The 24221-nt window shown below is 41.3% G+C and overlaps 1 pseudogene; it reads right to left on the bottom strand.

Moving 5' to 3' along the window:
- Positions 1 to 1860: 1860 nt before the first annotated feature.
- Positions 1861 to 8420, bottom strand: LOC128591150 (putative RNA-binding protein 15B; annotated as a pseudogene).
- Between the last annotated feature and the right edge of the window lie 15801 nt (positions 8421 to 24221).

Below are 24221 nucleotides of genomic sequence, written 5' to 3'. Positions count from 1 at the left end.
GTTTGTTTTATCAAGACAGAGTCTCACTTGTCTTCCTCTGTAGAATGCTATCACATCACAGCTCACAGCAACTTCAAACTCTTGGGCTTAAGCGATTCTCTTGCCTCAGCCTCCCTAGTAGCTGGGACTACAGGCGCCCTCCACAACACCTGGCTTTTTTGTTGTTGTTGCTGTTATTGTTGTTGTGTAGCAGGCCCGGGCCAGGTATGAACCCACGTGGTTGGTGCCCTAACCACTAAGCTACGGTCGCCTGGCCCATGAATGTGTTTTAGACATAGCATCTCTTTCATATGGTACCGACAGCGCTTCAAATGTCTGCTTCCAGACTCTGTCCATGTGTGTGTGCTCCCTAATGTCACTTTCTTCCTTGAAGTCTGTTGTGTCTGGTAATAATGAAGCTACTTACTTTCTTTTTCCACTCATTTACTCTGAATCTTACTGTCCCCTAACGATGTAGATTTATACATCGTTATAAGCAAAATATAGGTAGATATTTTTTTTCTTTTTTGGGGGGGGGCCGGGGCTAGGTTTGAACCATCCACCTCTGGCATATGGGACCCGTGCCCTACTCCTTGAGCCACAGGCGCTGCCCCATATAAGTAGATTTTAAAAATCACGTCTGACAATCTCTTTAAACTGGTAAGTGTAGGCAAATTATACACACTATTACTAATATATTTGAAATTATTTCTACTTATTCTGTGATTTTCTTTTAGCCCATGTTTTCTTTTCTCTTAGTTTTTTTTTTTTTTTTTTTTACTTCCTGTGTTCTGTGGTTTGACTTTTTCTGTATTTTCCTACTTTTTTCTCCTTTGTCCTTCCCCATTCCCTGGCTACGGGGAAGTTGTACCAGCTTCACGAGTCATTCTATAGAAGCTACTTTAAAAAAATGTTGAATACTATGAATGTATAAGAAAATATAAACTTAACCAACTTTAGTTATTCTGTAATTCCTAAACTTTTGTCATGTGTTTAACAAAACCTAAAAATAATCAATGTCTGTTCTGCCACCTCAGTAAGTTGAAGAACTTAGGACACTTTAACTTCAAAAAACCCCTCCCTGCTTTCCATACACCTGTTTAGGCTCACCATGTTTTTATGCCCCCAATAAATTACTGTTGCTGTTGTTGATATCAATTTTTTTAGTCTCACTCACCTAATTTTTGCTTCCCATTCTGTCTTTCATCTGAATGCTTCCTTCTGGGCTCAATTTCATCTTTCACTGAGAATCTAGTAGTAGAAAATTCTCTTAGTGTTTGTCTGAAAGCATTTTTATTTCTTCCTCATTCTGTATGATAATTCAGCTGAGTGCAAAGCTCTTGCTTGGCAGTTATTTTCTCTGAACACTTTAAAGATAACAAACCCTGTCTATGGTTTTTAATGTTGCTGTGAAGAAGTCAGCAACAGTCTAAATGTAGCTCCTTTGTAGATCACGTTTTTCTCTGAATGCATTAAATATTTTCTCTTTGACTTTGATGTTTCAGTTTTAAAACAATGTATCCAAATGTGGATTTTTAAGAAATACTTCCTGTTTCAGACCTATTGTTCTTATACTAATCACCTTAATGCTTGAAAACAATAGAATTTTTTTTAATCAGTCCTCTGACAAAGGCTTTACTGACAACTTGCCATACATTAGTCAAAAAATTAAAAAAAATACAGAACACAGCAGACAGTATCTTGTACACTAGAAATCAACATAACAGGAGCCTCTTCTCATCATTGTAAAAAAAAAAAAATTCCCCCAAATCTAAGAACTTAGTTTTTAGTGGTGGACAGGACTTTGATCCCCACCAAATGAACCAAAATAACCCAGCAGAGAATTAGAATCAAGGGGTAGGGTAGAGAGGGGATCAGATTTTAAAATAACTGCTTTTTGTGGCACAAGCATGGTGCTGGAAAGGACAGGTTGGGCTGGGCGGTATCTCTGACTATGACCATCACCATGTGTTCTTCTAGCTTGCCCATTGTCCTTAGCGCTGACTGGAGGTACTGCTGTCACAGGGCGGGAAGGCATAGAGCCTGCCTCTGCTGTCTCTGCCCTTGGACCCACCTACTGGCAGGCTGATCACCACTACCCCCTACTTCTGTTTCAAGTAGGAGACCAGGTTCCTGAGAAGCTGCCTCTGCAGGCCTGGGTCCCCTGTGGGCATCCTCTCAGTCTCAGGCCCAGTGGGGCTCCCTGGGTGGCTAGGAGGACTGCATAGCCATAGGGGTTCCCCTGCTTGATGCATCATCTGACTTTGTGGACCTTGGGTCGGTCCAGTCCAAGGCACTGGGCAATCTTCAGCTGGGTCAGCTTGCTCCCAGAAGTGTGGTCTTTGAGGAGACAGCTGAAAACGCCCTGGTCCCCCTCTAAGATGTGCATAGATGTTGGGAAGCAGCTGCTTTCAACACTAGAAGCCCATTCCAACCCAGCTGTAGTGTCTAAGCATACTCTGAGAGACTCTTGAGCCTTTCGGTATTTGTTTTGGCTCGTCCAGAGGCTTGGGTTCGGGCTCAGTTGTCCGATGATTGTGTTCCCTATCTCTTGTCTTCTTTCTGTGGGAAGAGTCTGGAGCCTCGTGGTGGTGGTGGTGGTGGCTGTGCTAATAATAGAATTTTTCAATAAAAGTAACACAGAACAAGGAATCAGAAACCCCAGGTCCTGATCAAACAAGCCCTATAAAAAGTTTAGATCTCCTTTTAAAGACTTGCACCAAAATGGGTTCTCTTTGTACTTAGTAAACATCCTCAAAGCTCCCACGCTACAGGAATTCTACATGAGTCTTGTTCTGTGTCACTTCGCCTTCAAAGTACTCTCAGCTGCACTCACTCTGACTCTACACTGTCAGTTTTCTGACACGCATTGGTGACAAGCCCTTAAATGGATCTGAACTGTAAAATAAATATCCATGAGTCCATCCTGATATGAATACATGACAGAATAAGTAAATAAATGGAGTAAAAGGACAAAACTTCCTTACAGAAGAATTGCAATTAATTTATGTAGCTATTCTTCCCACCAAGAGGTGGAGATTAATTCCACTCCCTTGACGGTGGGTTGGACTTAGTGACTTGGTTCTAAAGAATAGAGTATGGGAAAGGGGTGGGAGGACCTTTACAGTGGAGAAATCTGGCAAACACTACTTCAGCCATTGGTCAAGGTTACCAGCTCCAGGGATGAGTCATGGAGATCACACATAACCTCTGGTGTCATACGATGACGAATGCGTTTCTCCTATATGATATTCTTCCCCTGAACTCCAGTTTAATCCAAAGAAAAGCATCAGACAACCCACATCAAGGGATGTTCTAAAAACTACCTGACCAGTATTCTTTAAAACGCCCAAGATCCATGATCTATGTGTTTATGATTTAATAAAAAAAAAAATAATAAAAATTTTAAAAAAGGAAAAAAAATAGAGAAAACTCCCAAGATCATGAAAAACAAGGTAGAACCAAGAAACTGTCACAGAACAAAGGAGACAAAGGAGATGTGATGACTTAACTCCAGTGTGGAGCCCTGGATGGGATCCTGGAATAAAAATGAAAAGAACACTGAAAAGAAAAAGAGAAAAGAACACTGGTGAAAAAGTTACTGAGATTCAAATAAAGGCTAGTGATTAGTAAACATTGTACCGCTGTTGGTTTCTTAGCTCTTGCAAACTGATGATGGGTATGTAAGATGTTAATACTAGAGGACCCTGGATGATGGGTATACCAGTATCCTCCGTGCTGTCTTTGCAGCTTTTTTGTACTAAGTCCTTAAAGCCTAACACAGTGCCTTGTGAACCCTCGATAAAAACTGGTTAAATTTGCCAATTTTAAAAACCATAGGAGATACAAATAGTAAAGACTAGTGGTAAAAGATTCTGTTTACTTTAGTCTTTTTTTTTTTTTTTACAAATGTTGCAGCTACAAAATGTGCATTTTTCATCAATATACATATTTTAAAATATCGATGAACTCTCATAATGGCAACATTTTCAATAAACATTTAAAAGACTGTTATAAACCAAACTGTATGCTTTTATTTAAGCATACAAAGAATCACTTGTTTTTAAACTAATTCATGTATATAGTCAAAATTTTTCATCCCTTGTCAGCACCCATAGATTTTTGTCTGTATTTACTGATATAGTAGTTGGAATTTTTGAACGAAAGTTCTTTGAGCTAAAAATTGGGGTAGAGTACTATCCGAGAATGGGATTTTTTTATATTATAATTCTACTTATAATATGTGGCAGTGATTTTGAATAGTAACCAGTTATCAGCATTAGTGATTTATAGAAAAACACTGCATCTAAAGGAGTTAGGTTAAGGTAACCTACATAGTTTAAAAGTTAAAAATATAAAGCTCAAAAATTTCCTTTATGTCTTTACCTGTTTTCAAAGAGAGACTAAATAGAGCACTGAGGTGTGCCTCTTAGAGCATGCTGTAGAATAATAATGTACTTGGAAGGCAGGCTTTGCAGACGGACTGCCCAGTCTGCTTCTCTGCTCCACCCATCAGCTCTGGCAAGAGACTGATTCCTCCATGTTCATGTCCTCAGCTATCAAGAGGGTAACAACAGTACCAACCCCATGGCTGTTCATAAAGACTACTAGAGTTAATTTGCCTAAAGCATCCAGAACAGGGCTGTCAACTAACATCAGCCCTTATTATCACTATCACCAACATTACTATGTAATCTTGTGATAATTAAGTGGAAAATGGGTCTTTTAATTATTTCTTCCAAGAACAAATATTTTCCTCAAAATTAAGTTGGTTAACTCTAAGCTATATTTCCTATGAGGGTTATGCATATTTCTTCTAAGGAATCATTTCCATGATTTGAATAAGAAAGACAAGTCAGTCTAAGCTACTTAGAGGCTGAGACAAGAGAATCAGTTGAGCCCAGGAGTTTGAGGCTATTGTGGGCTAAGGTGATGCCTGTGAATAGACTGCACTCCTACCTAGACAACACAGCAAGACCCCATCTCTAAAAAAAAGAAAGTAAAATCAATGCAAGAACAAAACCTACAATGATGGAATGGTGGAGGGGACATATGCTTCATGTTTAAGCTTCATACTAGCCAAGTGTCTCAGATTCAGTAATTACTGACCCCAAAGAATACCAATTTTAAAACATCATTCATTCCTCCATTTAGAATTTGCAAATACAATGTCTGGAACATGCTGGTTTCTTTCTGACATCCATGATAAAGTTAATTCCTAAAGTATGTTGTTTCTTTTCATATTAATCTGAATACTTTAAAACATTCTCAACATGCCTATGAGTTCATGTAAATAATTATTTGTAAATAAGTACTATGCAAGTCAGTAAGCCAGTAATATATGAATCTATAAAAATAATTATTCTATAGATACAAATGCTTTAGGAAGAATCATCTGAAGAAACCTGTGTCTGCTGGGTGTGACAGAACAGGCAGCCAGGTGGCAGGGTTCCTTTCACCAGTTCTGCCACTTTCCCAGGCAGCCCAACACAGCTCTCAATTCTGTGACTGCTCTATATTCCTGCCCCTGATGTTTAAATAAATAATAACCACCAATCCCATTAACAGAGATGCAGTGAGGAATCAAGCAATAATATTTGTTAACAGTCCTGACACTCCTATAAACACAAACGTTATCCCTGTAAATATGATGGTTGCTCCGGCCAGTTCTGTCCAAGACACATGGTGATTGGCAGTGTCAAGGGCAACAAGGATAAACCACATCTGCAGCTCCAACGTGACCTCAGCCCAGGGTCTACAGGGCCAGAGCAAGGTCATGGGCCTGCAGCTGAGGTTCTGGAGGGCCTCTTATGACAACAAAGCTCTCAGGTCACCCTTCCTCTCCAGGTTCCAGAACAGCTGGAGGTCAGTCCAAGGAAGATTCGTTCAGCACTGGATAGCTCCCAGCCCAACGCAGACCACCTGAGAAGGGAGGCGTCCTCTCTCCTGATTTTTTTCTCAGGAGAAATTAATGACTGTCAACAATGGCCTTTGTTCTCTCTTCCAGAATAGCAAAACTGAAACTGAACTAAGTACTGCTAAGGCTCTTAATATTGCAAATAAGGAAAAGAGCAGTGAAAATTTGGTTTTTTATTGCCCACATACCAGCATTTAAAAACAGTGACTTTTTTTTTTTTTTTAACATAAATGTGCTTCTCGGGTGCCATGCCTGGAAACAGAAAAGATTTCATTTTCTGTCTTTGCATTTTATCTTTATAGGGGGAAAAATGTGGAATAAACTTCTTTAATTTTCACTTCAGTGTTTGCAGCTTAGGATTCTATTAATATATCCTTTTCCCCTCGGTTGTGCAGGGTCCTCGTTTGCAGTCAGTTCATTCTGCACTGATGTATATTTCATTGCCCAAGGCTTAATTTTGATTTATTGTCCATCCATAAATTAGAAAAATATGCTCTGGAATTCCATCCCGCTGAAAAGCTGTGCCTGATGTCAGGGGACTGGGTGATATTTAAGATGTCAGAAATACATATTGGATTAGTGTGCTTTGTTTCCCCACAACAGCAGGTGTTTAATCATAGCTGATGGCTGAAGTTAAATGCATTAGGACAGCTGCAGCCAAGAAGATGGAGTTTTTCTAAACCATACAAACTCCAGGATAAATAACTCAAAACTAATTGTATGTCCACATCTTAGATACATTTTTATTTACTTAATACATTAAACAATGAAAATAGCCTCTGGCACTTAACTTCATGTTTAAGAGCCTGTACAAATATTTCATGTTAGTGAAATGGTGGCTGTTTAAACATAATTACTATTTCCCTTACTGGCCCTCTGGCGGCATTATATAAAATATTTCTTAAAGCAGAAAAGAATAAAGGCTAAAATCTCCCAGTAATTCAGGGATAAGGAATTTTCAGCGTTTGCTTTTTTTTCCCTTGACACAATTTGAATGTTTATATCTGTCTAATTTCCATTTTGCCACAAGGCAAATGATGCTTCCCCATACCTGCCGCCGGGGCGGTTTCCCTTCCTCTTTTTGTAAAGTGCAGGTCCTGGTTGCCATTATGTTTATATTAATTAGAGTTCTATGTGTATAGAAAAATGATCAAGCTTGGTGTGGAGCAATTTAGCTGGAGGCTGGAGAGAAGATGCTTAGGAGAGCAAACATTTTCAAGGTGCAACCGGTGACCTGTAACAAGCTGGGGAGATTCATGGCGAGAATCGTATATTTTGACACAACAGTGATTTGATTAAAAGAGAAAGTAATGGGTTTAAACAGTCGCTATGAGAATGTAGCCAGACTTTGGTGGCTTTTTGCAATTTACTTTACAGACCAGTGATGGAGCAGGAGAGAGCACCTTTGCTGCTGAAAAAGCCACTTGGATTTGGAAACAAACATAAGCAAAAATTGAGTGGTTGACACTATCTTCCTTCCCTCCCCCAGCCTTCTTTTAACACACATCTCTGGAGGAGGCAGGGTAATAGCAAGGCAAAGAGATACGGATATTAAGATCACTTGGAGAATGGGATAAAACCTGGAATTAATTTTGCTTGGATAATTTTAAAAGAATGATACCTGGAGTCAGGCTCAACTCAATTAGTCTGAACAAAAAGAGAACAATGTAATTCTCTGTATTTTGAGAAAAATAAGAATTCGTATTCGAAGCCTGAAACAGTTAATTTTGTTTCACTTAGCTAAGCACTTGGATTCCTCAAAATAGTTGAGGTGCAATGTAGCATCAAATTTAATTCTAATACAGTGGTTAGTAATAGCCCAGTATGATCGTGAATGAAATAGATTAAAAAGAGTATTAATAAAAACATCATTAGGTGAGAAAGTGCAAGTTACAAAGAAACTGTAGAGTATGATCTCGTCAATGTAAGAATACGAGAGAAAACGAAATGAAAGACGCCCTGTGTATGTGAGTCCATAAGCTTCAGAACAACTGTAACGCCATGGGACAGGGTCTGAACACAAATTGAGTACGGCGATTACCTCCGAAGGGGAGATTTTAACTCTACTTACACTATGTATTTTTTCTTGACTTGTATTTATACTACTGTTTTAATACATAACTTGTATAAATTAATTTTCAGAGTTCTGATAAAGGTTTGTTTTTAAGAAAAAAAAAAAAGAAGAAGAAGCCTAATCTCTGTTTCGGTCTATACGAGAGCTGCTCAGAAAGTATCCAGCCAACCTTGATACTGTTTTTCATATTACCTGGCTGGACACTGTCCAAACAGCCATCATAGGTCCTACCTGAATCATCCATCAGTTGTATTATTTTTGCCATAATTACGTGTTGAAGGAAGAAGTCATGGAACGTTATGATCTGATAAATCTTTTGAAGAAAAAGTTTTTAAAATGACAGCCTTGATGAGGCATCCAGGTGGAGCCAACAGTCAAAGCCAACCATCAAAACCAACCTGTGTTTGCATCTCAGTTTTCTTACCGGCAGCCGATTTCTTCTGCCTTCATCGGCCCTGAGCCTCCCTAACACGGTAGGTACAAGGTACCAGTACTGATCTTTGTTTCAGAACTTCTTATAATAAGATTCTATTTGATAAAAAGTTTAGGTTTTCCACACGTCTGATTTTACAGTGATTTTGTGGTGCTTTTGTTTTTAAAAAGAATGTTCTAAAATGCATTTCTCATTCATAGCAATCATTTTCATCACTTTAGTATCTTTTCCTATTTCGCAACTGATAGCCCCAAATTCTGCAACTATTTTAGCCCAAGGAATATAATATTCTTAGAGGAAATATATAGATATTGGGACTTAACAACTCTCACTCTCAGCTGCTTCGCACTGTTTCTGATATTTTTAGTCTAAGTGCTACAAGTCAGACGCCCCAATAAACTGACTCCGAGGTGAAGGTTTCTTGCGAGAGGTTTACTGGAGGATGTTGTCATCTGGAGGTGAGAGAGAAGGAAACAGGAATGGGCAGAAGAACTTGAGACCTCGCAGTCACCTTGACTGCTCCACAGAACGTTCTGGAGGTAGAATAGTCCCACAAAGTTATTTCCCCTTTGGTCCTCACACGGACTGTGCCTTGGATGCAGGCCGGCTTCTGGAAAAGAGTATAACTTTGGGCAAGGCAGCGCCCTTTGGCAAAGGACAGTCTCAGAGAGGGATTTTGCTGAGAGCTTTTAGCAAACAACATTCCAGAAGCTCCAGGAATGAATGCCTCAGTTTTAAAGGGAGGCCCTGAGTGGTGTACCCCATATCCACCACACCACATGTCCAGGTCTCATTATCTGCATTTCCATCCGTAAAGAACAATAATCCTTCAACAGTGGCTAGAGTACCTCTCCAAACAAAGGGCAGAAAAAAGCAACATTTGTTCATTGTGCAAAATCACGAGAAGACCGTAATTCCAAGGCATGTTCCCTAAATGAGAATAAAAGAAGAAGAGTGAAAACCATTCTACTGTTAAGAAAGCAGTAAAGCCAGAAAGAGAATGACGTAGGGGGTGGCTTACACTAAAAATCTGCGATTTTGCTTCCAATTTTTCATACTGCAGGGCTGGTTCTCTGGTTTATTTCTTGCATTAGTGTTATAGAAATAATTAATGACACATCCCAGGAAGGGGTCTGGAGACTATTAAGTGGAATTTTCTATCGTGTGTGCAGTAGTGAGGCTCATACAAGTGTTCCTTGAAGTAGCTGATATTTCGATCCACAAGACAAGAGTGGAGGACATCAGATGCCCATGACTGTTGTCCTGGTTTCCTGTCCCCAAGAAACCTGGTTCCAAGAAGAGACAGTGCAGATGGAGTGGATTTGCATAGCAAATGAGGAAAGAGGGTTTTATCAAATGCTCAGGGACCAAGAAGGACACCTTCTGGACCAGGAAGAGCGTTATGGACCTTTCCCTGTCAACATATGGCAACTTGAACCCTGACTCTGCCTTGGCAGCCTGGAAATGAACTGGGCATATTTTGAAGCAAATGGCATTAATTAAGATTTGCTTAGGTTTGTGGAAAGGAGAAAATAGAAATATTCTAAAGAGGTTGTTCACAGGAATGTTTATTCAACCTCTGGTAACCTGAGTGGAAAACACTTAATGTCTTAAAAAGAAAATGCTTGACATATTATGTGTTCCTAATACACCATGAAGAAAATAAGATTCCTTAAGCATTGCCAAAATGGTAGTCCTCCTCCAGAGAATCCTTTAAGGAAAACCCAATCCTCTATGTTCTAACACAGAAAAATGAAGGAACACAATAGAAATAGCTGCTCCTAAACATCTCCAGAACATAAACATCCTGACCTGCATGTCTGTGTCCATGGAAATGGCTTGACGGGGCCGGTAGATATGCTTGTATTGTGAGGCAAAAAGAGTGGAGAGAATTGTTTATGAGCTTTGTGCTATGGTTTGAACGTTTGTCCCCTCCAAAATTCATGCTGAAATGTCATTGCCATTGTGACAGTATTTCAAGGTGAAAACCTTTAAGAAATGTTTAGGGCTGGGCTTGGTGGCTCATGCCTATGAACCCCGCACTTGGGGAGACGGAAGCAGGAGGATTGCCTGAGACCAGGTCCTAGCACCAGAGCAAGACCCCATTTCTATGAAAAATAAAAAAAATTAGCCAATTTTGTGGTGCACATCTGTAGTCCCAGCTCCTTGAGGTGTTGAGGCAGGAGGATCACTTGAGCCCAGGAGTTGGAGGCTGCAGTGAGCTGTGATAATGTCTGTGAATAACCACTGCACTCTAGCCTGATTCCAAAAACAAAACAATGAAAAAGGAATCGTTCAGTTCATGAGGGCCCCACAAGGGCTGTTATAATGGGAATGGGTTTGCTATCATGTGAAAGGATTTTGCTACCATATGGGTTTGCCATCACCCACCTCTCTCTCTCTCTCTGTTCCCTCTGTCCCTGGCTTCCATCATGCGATGCCTTGCAGCACGTCGGGACACAGCAAGAAGGCCCTCGCCAGATGCTGGCACCTTGATATTGAACTTTCCAGTCTCCAGAATGAAAGCTATTAAATGCCTACCTAATAAATTACCTAGCCTTGGGCATTATGTAATAGCAGCACAAAATGAACTAATACACCTTGCAAGATTTAGGATTAGGCCCTAGGATTGCTCATTCTTAGACTTGAGATTGGAATCCCTCATCATCGGTTCCTTTAAAGTTTAACTCTTGAGGATGGTTTGTGGGGTAAAAGTAAATTTGAAGAGATAAGTGACAGAAAGTATATAGTGAGGAGGAAGGAGAAATAGGAGTAAAAAGGAAAATAAGCAAAAAAAAAAAAAGCGATTACAAAGAGAGATCCTACTACTGATTACAGTAGCTCGTACAGGTTGCGTGTCTTCTGAGATTTCCTTTTCTGAGGTCTTGTGCATTACCGAATGATCAGATCTCAGACCAGTAGCCCTATGAAGTTGGTACTGTCCTGATTTCCATTTGTACCAGGGAGGAAGCTGACGCTTTGTGAGGCTAAGAAGTTGTCTGGCAGAGAGAGGAGGTGGTACCAATGAATCCATAGCCCAGGAAGGCCACTTCTGTGTAAGAGTTTCACCTGCCTGTGTGTCTACAGAGTCTTAAAGGTTAAGGCTAAGGAGCCTTATGAGATCCAGAGACCATCCTGCCCAAGACTTTCCCACTGCAGGCAAGGAAACTGAGGCCCAGAGCAAAAGACAGGACAGCTCTAAATCGCTTCCGTATATTATCTTCCAGAAAGATAATTTAATTACATGATAAATGATATTGTAGCCTGTGGTATTTCTATTTTCACTGGTAATAAATCACTGGGACATTGAAATGCCCTAGGTTTTGTGACCAAACTCACAGGTTTGTTTTTTTTCTATTGTTGTTATTTTTATTTTTTCATGTGGATGGCAGAACCAAGCATACTGACTGAACTTGCTAGAAGAAAACATTTTGGATCCTTAGCTCCCCATGAACAGGGTTTCTGAGGATCAGATGAGCAGGGCCGGATTTGTCCTGGAACTCTGATGTCACCATATGCCAGCGCGATGACAGCAGTCCCTGCCGTCTAGAACTGAGGAGACTTGATAATGCTATAAAGTCTGGAATCGATTTTCAGGAGGATCCTTGGTGTTTCCAGGGGACACAGCAACAACACGGCCTGCGTTAGTCACGCCTCCATTGGATTAGACCTTGCTGAAACACAGACTCACATTGCGGTGAAGGTCGCCTTCAAAACAGCCCTGAAGACTCTGACCCCTTATTATTATTTTTTTTTAAGAGTGAAGGACATTAAAAAAACTTACCATTTATTCAACGATGGAACAAGATTGCCCCTATATCCTACTCAATTTTACCCAGAATGATTTTTGAATTTGACAAGAATAACGCTTTATCAAAAACTTCAGTGGAGAGAAAAGGCAGAATTCCATGTTATGGCTTGACTGCTTCCAATCAGAGACTGAAAAGCATTGTATATGCTAAACAAGGTCAGGTTTTCTTTATTCCTCTTTTACAGGGGATTCTTAACTCTGCAGGGCCATCATGTATTTATTCATCAAACACTGATACAGCCTAAGGCTGGAGGCATTTACTTCAGGAATTTGTAGTCTCCCCATGGTTTGGTGACAGATTCTGTGCTACAACATATGTTTTCGGAGTCTGACATTTTAAAGCCTACAAATATGCTAGCCCTTGTCTCTTAGGCTTCATTGTTTAGGCTTCATTGACTGCTTCATTCCCTGTTGCTGAGTTTCCAAGTCTCTGCTCTTTCCTTGCTCCTGTGCTTTTTCCAGGCAGAAGTCTGGGGGAGCAGTCCCACGATCCTTCCTATTTTGGAAAAGCCCTGTCTCAGCCCACCTTCTCTTGTCTTAAATGCAAGAAAAAACTTGGGATCTGTGATGTCATATTATATATTACTCAAACTTATTCATTCTTAAATAGGCACAGAATGTTATGTAGTCCAAATGACCTTGAACTGTGAAAATAATGTAATGATTCCTATCTCATTGTAAAGCAGAATAATGTAAGTATATACTGCCTGGTCTATATGTACGTGATGCCCAATAAACGGTAGCTATGATTATCATCAATTTTCTAAATGATGGGAATTATTCACGGTGAAGATGTTCTATACGATACTCAGCATAAGAGGATAGAAAAGCAGGTGTCAATTGTAAACTGAACGTCAGCTTAGATTTGCTCAGGCTGTGGACAAGCATTTCCAGGCTGTAGCCACTAAACCTGCAGAAAAACAGATCTGAAAAACTTCACATGAGTGGCTCGGTGCCCATAGCTCAGTGAGTAGGGCGCCAGGGTTGGCAGGTTCGAGCCTGGCCCTGCTAAACACCAATGACAACTGCAACCAAAAAATAGCCAGGCATTGTGGCGGGCGCCTGTAGTCCCAGGTACTTGGGAAGCCGAGGCAAAAGAGTCACTTGAGCCAGAGAGTTTGACGTTGCTGTGATCTGTGACACCACATCACTCTACCAAGAGCGACATAGTGAGACTCTGTCTCAAAAAAAAAAAGCTTCACCTGAGGAGGCGATTTCCCCAACTATCCCAGTACACTTAGCCCCACACCCTCCAAGCCCAAAGATAAGTGAAGGTGCCCGCTCAACCACCTTCTCCCACCCCCCTTACCCTGCCCTCAAGCAGAACTGAAGCCACAGGCTTCAAACTGGGGCCCCCAAACCAAAGTGTTTCAAAGCACAACTTAAGGACTTACTAAATCAGCAGCTCAAGAACTGTTGTCCCTTACATTTCTGACTTATATAAATGTATGATAATTATTAAAAAACGAGCTGCTAAATTAATATGAAAATTCTACTTCACTCTCATAGTGATAATTATTTAAAGGCCTACAAAAATTTCTAGCTTGTCAGCCCTCTGAAGCAAAACTGTGTCATAGAACTTTTGTTACCTATTTCAGTTCAATTTTATTTGTCTAAGAGAAAATCCAGGCTAACATCCATTTCTAACAGGGAGCTAAAAAGAAAATGAGGCCTGTAACATGTAAAAACCTGGACAAAAACTGGAAGCTGTGGAAGGGGACGTGGGAAAATGAAAGCAGTTTTGTTAGAATGGTAAGGTTGGAGGAAGCATCTGTTTTTTTTTTTTTTTTTAAGTCATTTTAGTTTGGTTCAATAAAATTTTTAGAACAAAATCTCAGCATGAAGTTGAATGGCAAACCCTGATCTCCTAAAAGACTTTTAAAATAAAAACCAAACTTTTCTAACAACAACAACAAAAAAGAAAACAAGCGAAGATGCATAGCATTTAAATGTCCACTATTGTATTCCTCTGCTCTAAATACATCCTGCTACACACACTTAAATTTTAACAGGGCTGTCCATGTGCACAGCTGGAAAAAGCTGATGTATTCCTAGGCTGGTATTACTGATGACGCAGTGGCAAAAGAGGCCTCACAGTTTGGGGAGGCCAAGGTGGGTGGATTGCCTGAGCTCACATATTGGAAACCAGCCTGAGCAAGAGTGAGATCCCGTCTCTAAAAAAAAAATATCTGGGCATTGTGGTGGGTGCCTGTAGTCCCAGCTACTTGGGAGGCTGAGGCAAGAGGATCGCTTGAGCCCAAGAGTTTGAAGTTGCTGTGAGTTGTGATGCCACAGTACTCTACCGAGAGTGAAAGTAAGACTCTGTCTCAAAAAAAAGGGGGGGGTACATGTGAAATTTACTAAGTGTAGAATATAAATGTCTTAACACAATAACTAAGAAAATGCTGTGAAGGCTATGTTAACCAGTGTGATGAAAATATTTCAAATTGTATATAAAACAAGCACATTGTGCCCCATGATTGCATTAATGTACCCAGCTATGATTTAACTAAAAACAAAAAGAGGCCTCACAGTTTTTCTTCTCATAATAATTAATTCTAATATTTTGACACGTAGATAACACAGAACTAGCAGGCAAAGCTTATGAATTCAAAGAGAAAATTGGTACACAAAAACACCTGGAGGAGGCTGGGATAAAGAGTCAACTGACAAGAAGACATTTAACAGGTCTTCGGGGGAAAGCCCTACATTTAGATACAAAAAAATCACTGCCTAAGTACAGAGGTCGAACATCTTAACAAGAAGAAGAAGGATAGATTTAGGGTTTTTAATGACCACAAGGTGAGCAGAAGAAATAGTATTAGAGGTGCCTTTAAAGCTAAAGTAATTTTAAGTTCCGCTTCCAGAACAAGGAAGGTTCTGGAATCCTCTGCAGTACCCAAACAAACCTAAAACCTGAATATTGTGTTCAGAACTTTGAGGAGTTGCAGATCAAAAACTCCCTCAGAATGTCTAGGAAAAGTTCTTTCCAACTCTATAATTCTAACCTCTCAATTCCAGCTTGAATCTAAGAGTTCATAACCCGGAAGACAAAGATTTGATACAGGTCTGTGAAGGGGTTCTAAGAGGCCTGCAAACCCTCCAATGTCATATGTAAAATGTTCTGCTCCCCATGAAATAATAATTTGAGGAATTTAAGAAGCTCTAGACAAGTAAGTTTCAAAGGCAGTGGTGCCAACTCCAGGAAGGCAGTGCAATGGTGCCAAAGAGTTGTGGCGGGTCCCTCAGAACCCTTCCAAATGTTCCATCAGATATTCATGGAGGTGAAAGAGCCCTTGGTAATTAGCTCTATTTTATGCACAAAAGTGTATTTACATAGTTTTGATGCACATTGACTTTTCCAGGAATATGACCAGTATGTGCACCCCTTTGTCTAGAACTTTACCCAAGAGTCACCATCTGGGAAGTCATGTTATTGACAACAGTGCAGGGCCTGGACTTTGAGTTCTCCCAACAACTCCGTCAGTCTGAAGGCAGAATGTCACGTTTGCATTACTACATATAGGAGTAAATGTGCTTATTCAGCTCCTACTTCAAAACAACAATTATAAAGAAAAAGTCAACAAAAATCAATTTAGTTTTCTTTTAAATCAAAATTGATTTGTTACAAAGTGGTGCAAGCACTGGATCCCTTCATTCCTCAGTTGCCACAATGGAGAATGTACCCTTTGAAATACAGATTTTATCGTACCCCCCCTTCACAATTAGATCATAATGTTTTGCCTTTCTTTGTCATCTTCCTTTCTTTTTCTTTCCTCCTTCTATCCATCTTTTCTTTTTCTTTCATTTTTTTTTGTTTTTTTTTTGTGTGTGTGTGTGCGTTTTTTTTTTTTTTTTTTTTTTTTGTAGAGACAGAGTTTCACTTTACCGCCCTCGGTAGAGTTCTGTGGCGTCACACAGCTCACAGAAACCTCCAACTCCTGGGCTTAAGCGATTCTCTTGCCTCAGCCTCCCGAGTAGCTGGGACTACAGGTGCCCGCCACAACGCCTGGCTATTTTTTTGTTGCAGTTTGGCCGGGGCCGGGTTTGAACCCGCCACCCTCGGTATATGGGGCCGGCACCTTACCGACTGAGCCACAGGCGCCGCCCTTCTTTCATTTTTTAAATTATATGTTTGGGCCGAATCTCTTATGCAAGACTTTCATTTAGAATTACAAAAGCACATGAGCCTGTGCTAGCCAGCCATAATAAGAAAAGAGGGATTACAAACTATTATGGAAAGAGAGTGGCTGGCACTGAACGCTGCTGGGAGTCCCTGCTCCAGACAGGTGCATCCTCCAGTTTAAAGATGGCAGAATCTCCTGGGAATTACTAGTTAACTGTACTGCGTCCTCAAAAGGAGGCGCGGCACCGGTGTGTGGAGGGGGGTCTGAGCACCTCACAAGCAATGTGTTAAAGAAAAACAGAGAGAGAGAGAACAGCACTCGGTCCACTGGCGGAAGAGGGCCATGCCATCTGAATCGCGGGGAGGTGGCTCCCACCCGGGCTCTCCGTCTTCCCGTCGGTGTTGATGTCACCTCCTCCTCCAAGCAGGCCGGGGCTGTGGCCACAGAAGCTGCCCCAGGGGGCCACCCGGAGGCCACCCTGGTCCCAAACCAACCCCGGGAGCCCTCCTAACCAGGGCCTACGGTTAGGGCCACGGTGGCCCCTGACTTTCCCTTATTAAATTCTTTTTTAATTGTAAATCATTACTCAGCTCGGCTCAGTCACCAGGCAAACTGTGTTTAATAAATTAACTTAATCTATTCCGCAAGTGGTTTGTGAGGGCTGCGTTTCCTCTGGTTAAGGAAAACATTTATATTCTCCCTCTTTGCCCCGCGTTCCTGGGCTCCCGGAGCAGCCACCCGGGGCCGGGCGCGGAGCGAGGACGCGGAGCGGGTGGCCGAGACCCCTCCGGCGGCCCGGGGGGCAATTGGTAGCCGGGTGGCCTCTTTGTCCCGGCCAGGCCGTGGGACCGCAGCCCGAGGCGGCGCGGGGCCCTGGGCTTCCCGGCCCGGGCACATTCCAGTCTTCCAGAGGGGCCTCCTGAAGTGCTCCCCGTGAAATAATAATTCATTATGTCTCCAGGAGGGAAGAAAGGGAGTGTAAGTGTCTTGATGGGATTAGAGGAAGCCCCCGCAGAGATGATTTAGGGGCCGTGATAATTCATTTAATAGGGGCCTGGGGCAAATTGCTAGACAGGGAAATGGAACCGGAGCAGCTCGAAAGGGCGCCCGCCAGGCCGTGCTGGGGGAGCTGGCTTCATTAGCAATATTTAAGAGATTTCATTTAAGAACGAGTCATAAAAGGCAGTCCTATTTTATCCACCTGCTTTGGTGGCCTTTAGCTTTCCTCCACATGAATATTAAATTTGAAATGGCTCCGCAGCAACACATTTTGGAAAGTGTTCTTTGGGCTGTTATTTGTATGGTTGGTTTAGCTTCTCGTTTGTTAACCTTTTAAAATGAATATCATCGAAAATGGATAACTGTACAACCAGAACTCGAAAAGATTAGGGGGAATATAATGCTTGCGAATAGGTTGTTACTAAACTGGGTAAAGGATTTAAGTTTTTATTGATCAAAACACAAAAGGCATAGAGAGCGAGTCAGTAAGTGGCAAATTACTTGGACAATTCCCAATTTTCATGCAGATTTTGTGAAGCTGCCCCATTCAAAGCCACCTCCGGCGCCTGTGAACACAGCTGGGACGTGCCCACGCTTCAGGAAAACACTTCCAAGGAGCGTTTTCTTGGACACAATGTTTCCATTTTGTTTCTTGGAAGCAAAGACAATTTCTAGTTCCTTCAAATGTATGTGTTTATCTTTTGAGGGATGGGTGTTGCTTGGGAATTTACAAACCTAAGAAGTTTACATTCTGAAATGATGATTGTTCCCCTTAAAACCACAATGCAATAATGCAAAAAAAAAAAAAAAAGAAAAAATTGCCTGGTGGTGTGCACTGCCCTGTGTCTCATACAGGCCGCCTTTCCTGCACATATCTGCCATTAACTTAGCAAGTCTTAGTTGGGAAACATGTGCCTGGACTGATGTTCTTCCCCCAAACTCTCATATAGCCAAAATAAAACATTAACTCAGATTCCCCTTCCCCTTCAAAAATGAAAACAGCTCTTTCAGATACACTGCATCCATTTTTATTTTTAATCACAGCTGCACTCTGTTATTTTAACAAAACAACTGGCAGGTCTCTATTCACAGAGCTGTTTTAGCCCACATAAGATACCTAAGGTGCATAATTAATATGTTCTTTAAAAGACTTTCTTAATCAAAAAAGACACTAACTATATGTAAAATTATTCACTTACATATATTGGTTTGTGCAGTTTTCCACAGTGACAGTAAAGTTGGTAGCTAAATATATTTTTATATATAACAAAACTTAGCAAATATCTTTTGTAAGGCATGCATTATGAGGGTAGTATTAGTCTGTTTCAACTGTTTATATTCCACCATTCCATAGTAAAGATGTTGCATTTTTTACAGAGTTTAAACCACTTTGCAATACAGTGAGAGGATGTATTTCAAATAAAATAAGGTTACTAATATACTATATAGTCAGTCTCTGGACAAAAGCAGGCCTGGCTGAGGGCTAAATGGTTCCCTTCAAGCCTCTCCCCAGTTCTGAGGCCTCAGGCTTTTCGTAGAGCTTCCCCCTAGAGAAAAGCAGCCAGCTCTGGCCGTTAGCAGTCATGGTCAATGCTGGGCCAAGTTCTACAAAGGCAACTCCACTTTAGCATAAGAACATTCATTCTTTCCTCCCTCTTATGAAAAGACATTTGAAAGCTGACCAAGACAACCCAATAAAAGATACCTGTCTGCAACATCTATTTTTGCTTCTCAGAAATAGGATTTACTGGCCAATTAGAAAGCCAGAAAGTGGGCAGCGCCTGTGGCTCAAGGAGTAGGGCGCCGGCCCTATATGCCAGAGGTGGTGGGTTCAAACCCAGGCCCAGACCAAAAATTGCAAAAAAAAAAAGCCATAAAGCAAAAGAGACCCACTTAGAACTGTTAAAGTCACACACTAGCAAAAAACAGAAGATTTGTCAGAAAACAACCCACAATCCCTGGCTTTGCATTTAAATGTGAATGGAGCTGCCCATCTTCTCTGCCTTCTTGCTTTCCTTCCTTTACGTGATTTCCCACTGTTATTCATTCTTGCCCAAAGCATGCATAACCGTACTGTTGAGTTTTGGAGAAACTGACAAGTGTTTAAATGACTACCATGGATTTAAACAGTTTCAAGCCCAGCAAACACATTGCCATCTGACAACTGAGGTTGCCACCCAGTGTGTGTAGTATGCAAGGATCACAAAGGCAGTGACTGTCCTCTGCTTTCAGAGCGAGCCCGGCCTCTGCACACAGGCATCGGCGGTCACAAAGGCACACCCTTGTCAACAGAAGGGCAGGAATATATCGCATCATGCACACAGCACTGTGGACAAAATATTTAAAGCCAGTACAGCTGGGAGTGGGGTGGGCAAGAGGCCATAAATAGTCCCATCTTTCTAGTAATAAATTCCAAAGTTTTTTCTCATTGCCAAAAAAGGTATATAAAAGTAAAGAAAATGCACAATTATTCAAGTTCTCTCTTTTTTTCAATGAAGATCAATATTGAAAACATGAAACACTATTTCTGAGAACCACATCATTTTTTTAAACCCCCCTTGTGTGAATTAACCTGGACAACCAGCAGACAGCAAAGAGGCCTCAGCAACACTTTCATGCTCCTCCCTCTAAGCAACCACAACACAAACTCATTATGAATCCAGGAGATCAATGCTTTGGAAGTCTGAAACCACACTGTTTCAATAATGCAGGCAAAATACATCAAATCTCATTAAAATAAATACGCTATATATTGGCCTAAGCTTTGTAGAAAGTGGTTTGGCAATATGTATCAAAAGCCTGAAAAATGTTCTCTCCATTGAATCTAGTAATTCCATCTCTAGGACTAGCTCCTGAGAGCAATCATCTGAAACACCCACAAAGATTTCTGTAAAAAGATGTTGATTTTTTTATATTTGTAATAAGAAAAAAAAAGCCCCACAAACATCCAATTAATAGGAAATAGTAATTATGGGATTGTACAAAACAGGCTGCTCTGAACTGTGTGAAACAGGGGAGAAAGTGTATACATGATTTTTCTGGGTGGTGGGCATATTTTTTCCCATTATTTTATAAGTATTCTATGATGAGCATATATTACTTTTATAATCTGTAGAAAAGATCTGTATACATATATACACATTTTTACATACTTTATCAGTTTTGTACACACATACCCAATTCATTAATTTCTTCAACGTTTATAAAACATAATAAGCCAACGGGCAAACCAGGAATTTCAGAGTCAAAATAAAACCAAATCACTTAATGTTTCCCTTAAATGACCACATAAAAATAAATTAGCATATATTTCTTTATTCTTGCCAAGCGTCACATCTCTACATATCTTCTTCTCTGTCCAATAAGTAAATTTCGTGTTTAGTTATCATTATGACTTTTTTTTTGGTGAACATAGGCAGATTGAAAACATTCTAGGTTTTGATTAGAAAAAATCCAGCTGTCAGGTGAGAAACCCACTTGTCTTTAGATCATCTGCAGCTCACACTGGACACCCGAGATGGGCACGTTTATTTCACTGACATGGCCATACCCAAATGATAGCACTTAGCAAAACTGCAAAGGCAGCCCTGCTCTCAGGCCATGGCATTATCTGTAAAAATCTGTTTTCAGCAGCAGACTATTCATAAATTTGACCCCCTGGCTCTTTTTTTTTTTTTTAACTAGGTCAAGTGGCTGTCCCTGTAGCACCATCAGTATATTTAATAAAAATCAAGTATATCTTGTGTTTGAAACGTGCATTATAAATAGATGTATAGATGGAGCAGATATTGAGAAAAGAAATGGTAAAGATTATGAATATTAAGATTTATATTAATCTATAAGCCTATTAAAGTACAGTAAAACCTGTCCTTCAGACCACCTTTTTAAAGATATCACCTCCCTGATGGGACCACTAAATTTCGGGCCAAATTATTTTCCCATAAAGAACAATGAAAAGAAAATGATTATATTAAGACTACTTCTACTATGGTTTCTTTTCATTGTTCCGCCAAAAATGATTCCAAACAGTAAAATAACATTGATTTTGACCTTGTTAATGAACCTGAAGAACTTCACGGAATGCTCAAACACCGATGTCCATTTTTAACAGGGAAAAAATGGACCCTCCACCTCACATTTTCAAAAACACCAGCAGCAGGTAGGGTAATTTCATCGGTATTCTGCAGATGTAGCTTATCTTGATATTGCTAATGTTCCATAAGGTTTGTCATGTGGATTTTTCTTTGTGCCAAAAGCTGGAGATGATTGTGTGATTTGTAAAATATCGAAGAAGCCTTCAAACTGAGAGGTTTATTGCATTTCTTTTTGGTTACAAAGATTCTCACATACAATATTACTGAAGTGATTTTCAGTTTTCCAAAATGCCACTCTCTCCAAGGGAACAACTTTCTCTCCTTTGGCCTTGCAAGGACTCCCTGTGGCTTTGACCAGCGTTTCTTCCAAATAAAACTGCTGAGTGATCCAGGCTGCCCGCACCCCCTTGGGCCCTGATTCTTCCAATCAAGTTCTTTCTCAGCTCACTCATGTCAGTCCAAAACACCAGAGGCCCCTACCATCCTTACGTGATACTTCCAAGGCGTATTTCCTAACAGTTTGAGCTTTTAGAGTTGTTTCCCTTTGGGACATCCCGAGGATACAACATGATGGTTTTTTCAGGTCTCCTACAGTGTGTGTATATATAGCCCCCGAAAGTGAGTCACAGAGATGCCTGTTCAATATCTGTCCACCTATTTAAGTAGGTTTTTTTTTTGCAGTTTTTGGCCAGGGCTGGGCTTGAACCCACCACCTCCGGCATATGGGGCCAGCGCCCTACTCCTTTGAGCCACAGGCGCCACCCTCTTTTATTTTTGAGACAGTCTCACTCTGTCACCCGGGGTAGAGGGCCATGGCATCACAGCTCACAGCTAGATCTCTTGGGTTCAAGAGATCTTCTTGCCTCAGCCTCCCAAGTAGTTGGGACTACAGTTGCCATGATGCCTGGCTAATTTTTCTATTTTTAGTAGCAAGAGGGTTTCGCTCTTTCTCAGGCTAGTTTTGAATTTCATTTTTTTTTTTTTTGTAGAGACGGAGTCTCACTGTACCGCCCTCGGTAGAGTGCCGTGGCGTCACACGGCTCACAGCAACCTCTAACTCTTGGGCTTATGCGATTCTCTTGCCTCAGCCTCCCGAGCAGCTGGGACTACAGGCGCCCGCCACAACGCCCGGCTATTTTTTTGTTGCAGTTTGGCCGGGGCTGGGTTTGAACCCGCCACCCTCAGCATATGGCGCTGGCGCCCTACTCACTGAGCCACAGGCGCCGCCCTAGTTTTGAATTTCTAAGCTCAAGCAATCCACCCACCTTGGCCTCCTAGAGTGCTAGGATTACAGGCAAGAGCCACCATGCCCAGCCTTGGATATTCTTTAAACCACTCGTATTGTACAAGAATACATCTTGAAATTCACCAAAGATAAACATGTGGCCAATAACTGCGGAGTGTTCAGGCCCCTTTGGGCAAGTTTCACTAGACTCCAGGTCCCTTGCAGTTAGGAACTGTGTGTTTATGTGCCTGGCTTTGAGCCCATTGAACTCAAAGCATCATCTGCTCCCAGCCAGCCAGTGTGGACCTGAACAGTTGTGCTCTGTTCTTTAGCTGCAGGTCATTAGACTCTCGCCTGCTTGCTGGCATAGGCTGCTGGTGAGAAGGGAACTTGAGCACATTGGTCCAGCTCAGCCCTCTCATCTTAGAGATGGGGTTAGTAAGGTTACAAGGACACTCCAAATGGAGTCAATACACATAGCAATGAACCCTAGGGGTGAAAATCATAGATGTTTATTCCTATTCCTAAAAGTAGAAACCTGTGAAATAAAAAGAAATATATCTTAACCAACAGCCTAGGGTAGTAAGCAGCTGTCTGTGTGGCCTGAACTCAAAAGTAAACTGTAAACATTCACAACTTAGTTCTTCAAATGTAGACTGTCATAACAATAAATTTTCTTTTATCAAGCAGGATATTTTTTTCAGGCTGAGATGGAGACAGCAAAGCACAGGGCACAGTAAGGTGCAGCATCTAATAACCTGGGTTTAAATTCCTGCTCTGCCATTTGCTAGCTATGTGACCTTGAGCAAGTCATTTATCCTCTCTGGACCTCCACTTTTTCATCTGTAATATGGGTCTCCCTGGGCCATTTGTGATTAAATAATTTCAAAGGAGACCATTTAATTGTCCAGTGCACTGTGTAAAACAAAAGTAAGTTGCTTACTTGAAAATGAATTTCAAAGTTATGGTGCATTTGTGCACGCTTGCACACACATTCATATAAAGCACGGGTAAAGAGGAATGCACACATACACACACACACACTTTAACTTAGATGTAACCCCCCTCTTTGGAGCAAGCTAACTGGATGATCAGCTGTGTCACAACACACAGGCATCTGGGCATTGATCCAGCTGCAGCCACAGGGTACCCCCTGCCAACTCTCCTCCAGAGTCATAGTGCCACCTCTCTGCTCCCATGTATGGGAACAGAGGACTCAGTGTAACTTTTTCCTTCTCTCCCTCCCCAGCGGTCCTCCACCTCTGTGCTAGAGATACTCAGGAAGTTCACTCTGTGAAAATGAGGACAAAACAGCTTGGATTCCTAGGACGAGTACAGCCTCTTGCGGTTCTGTCAACAACAGTCTCCTTGTTACGTCAGGACCTATTCCACGTGGTGAGGCCGTCCTCGCCTCGAGGTCTCTGCGTCTCTTCTCCCTCCAGTTCATTTCACTGGAGGTTAGTAGACCACACTTCTGAGCTTAAAGTCCCTTCTTCTTACCTCGTCAATTTCTGCTGCTTTCCTCCCCAACCCTGCAAGTGAGGCTAGGAGCTTCAGCCTTT

This window comes from Nycticebus coucang, chromosome 1 (assembly GCF_027406575.1).
Source record: "Nycticebus coucang isolate mNycCou1 chromosome 1, mNycCou1.pri, whole genome shotgun sequence".
Lineage (NCBI taxonomy): Eukaryota > Metazoa > Chordata > Mammalia > Primates > Lorisidae > Nycticebus > Nycticebus coucang.
The sequence above is the reverse complement of the archived record's forward strand: the minus strand, read 5'-3'. Positions and strand labels throughout refer to the sequence as shown.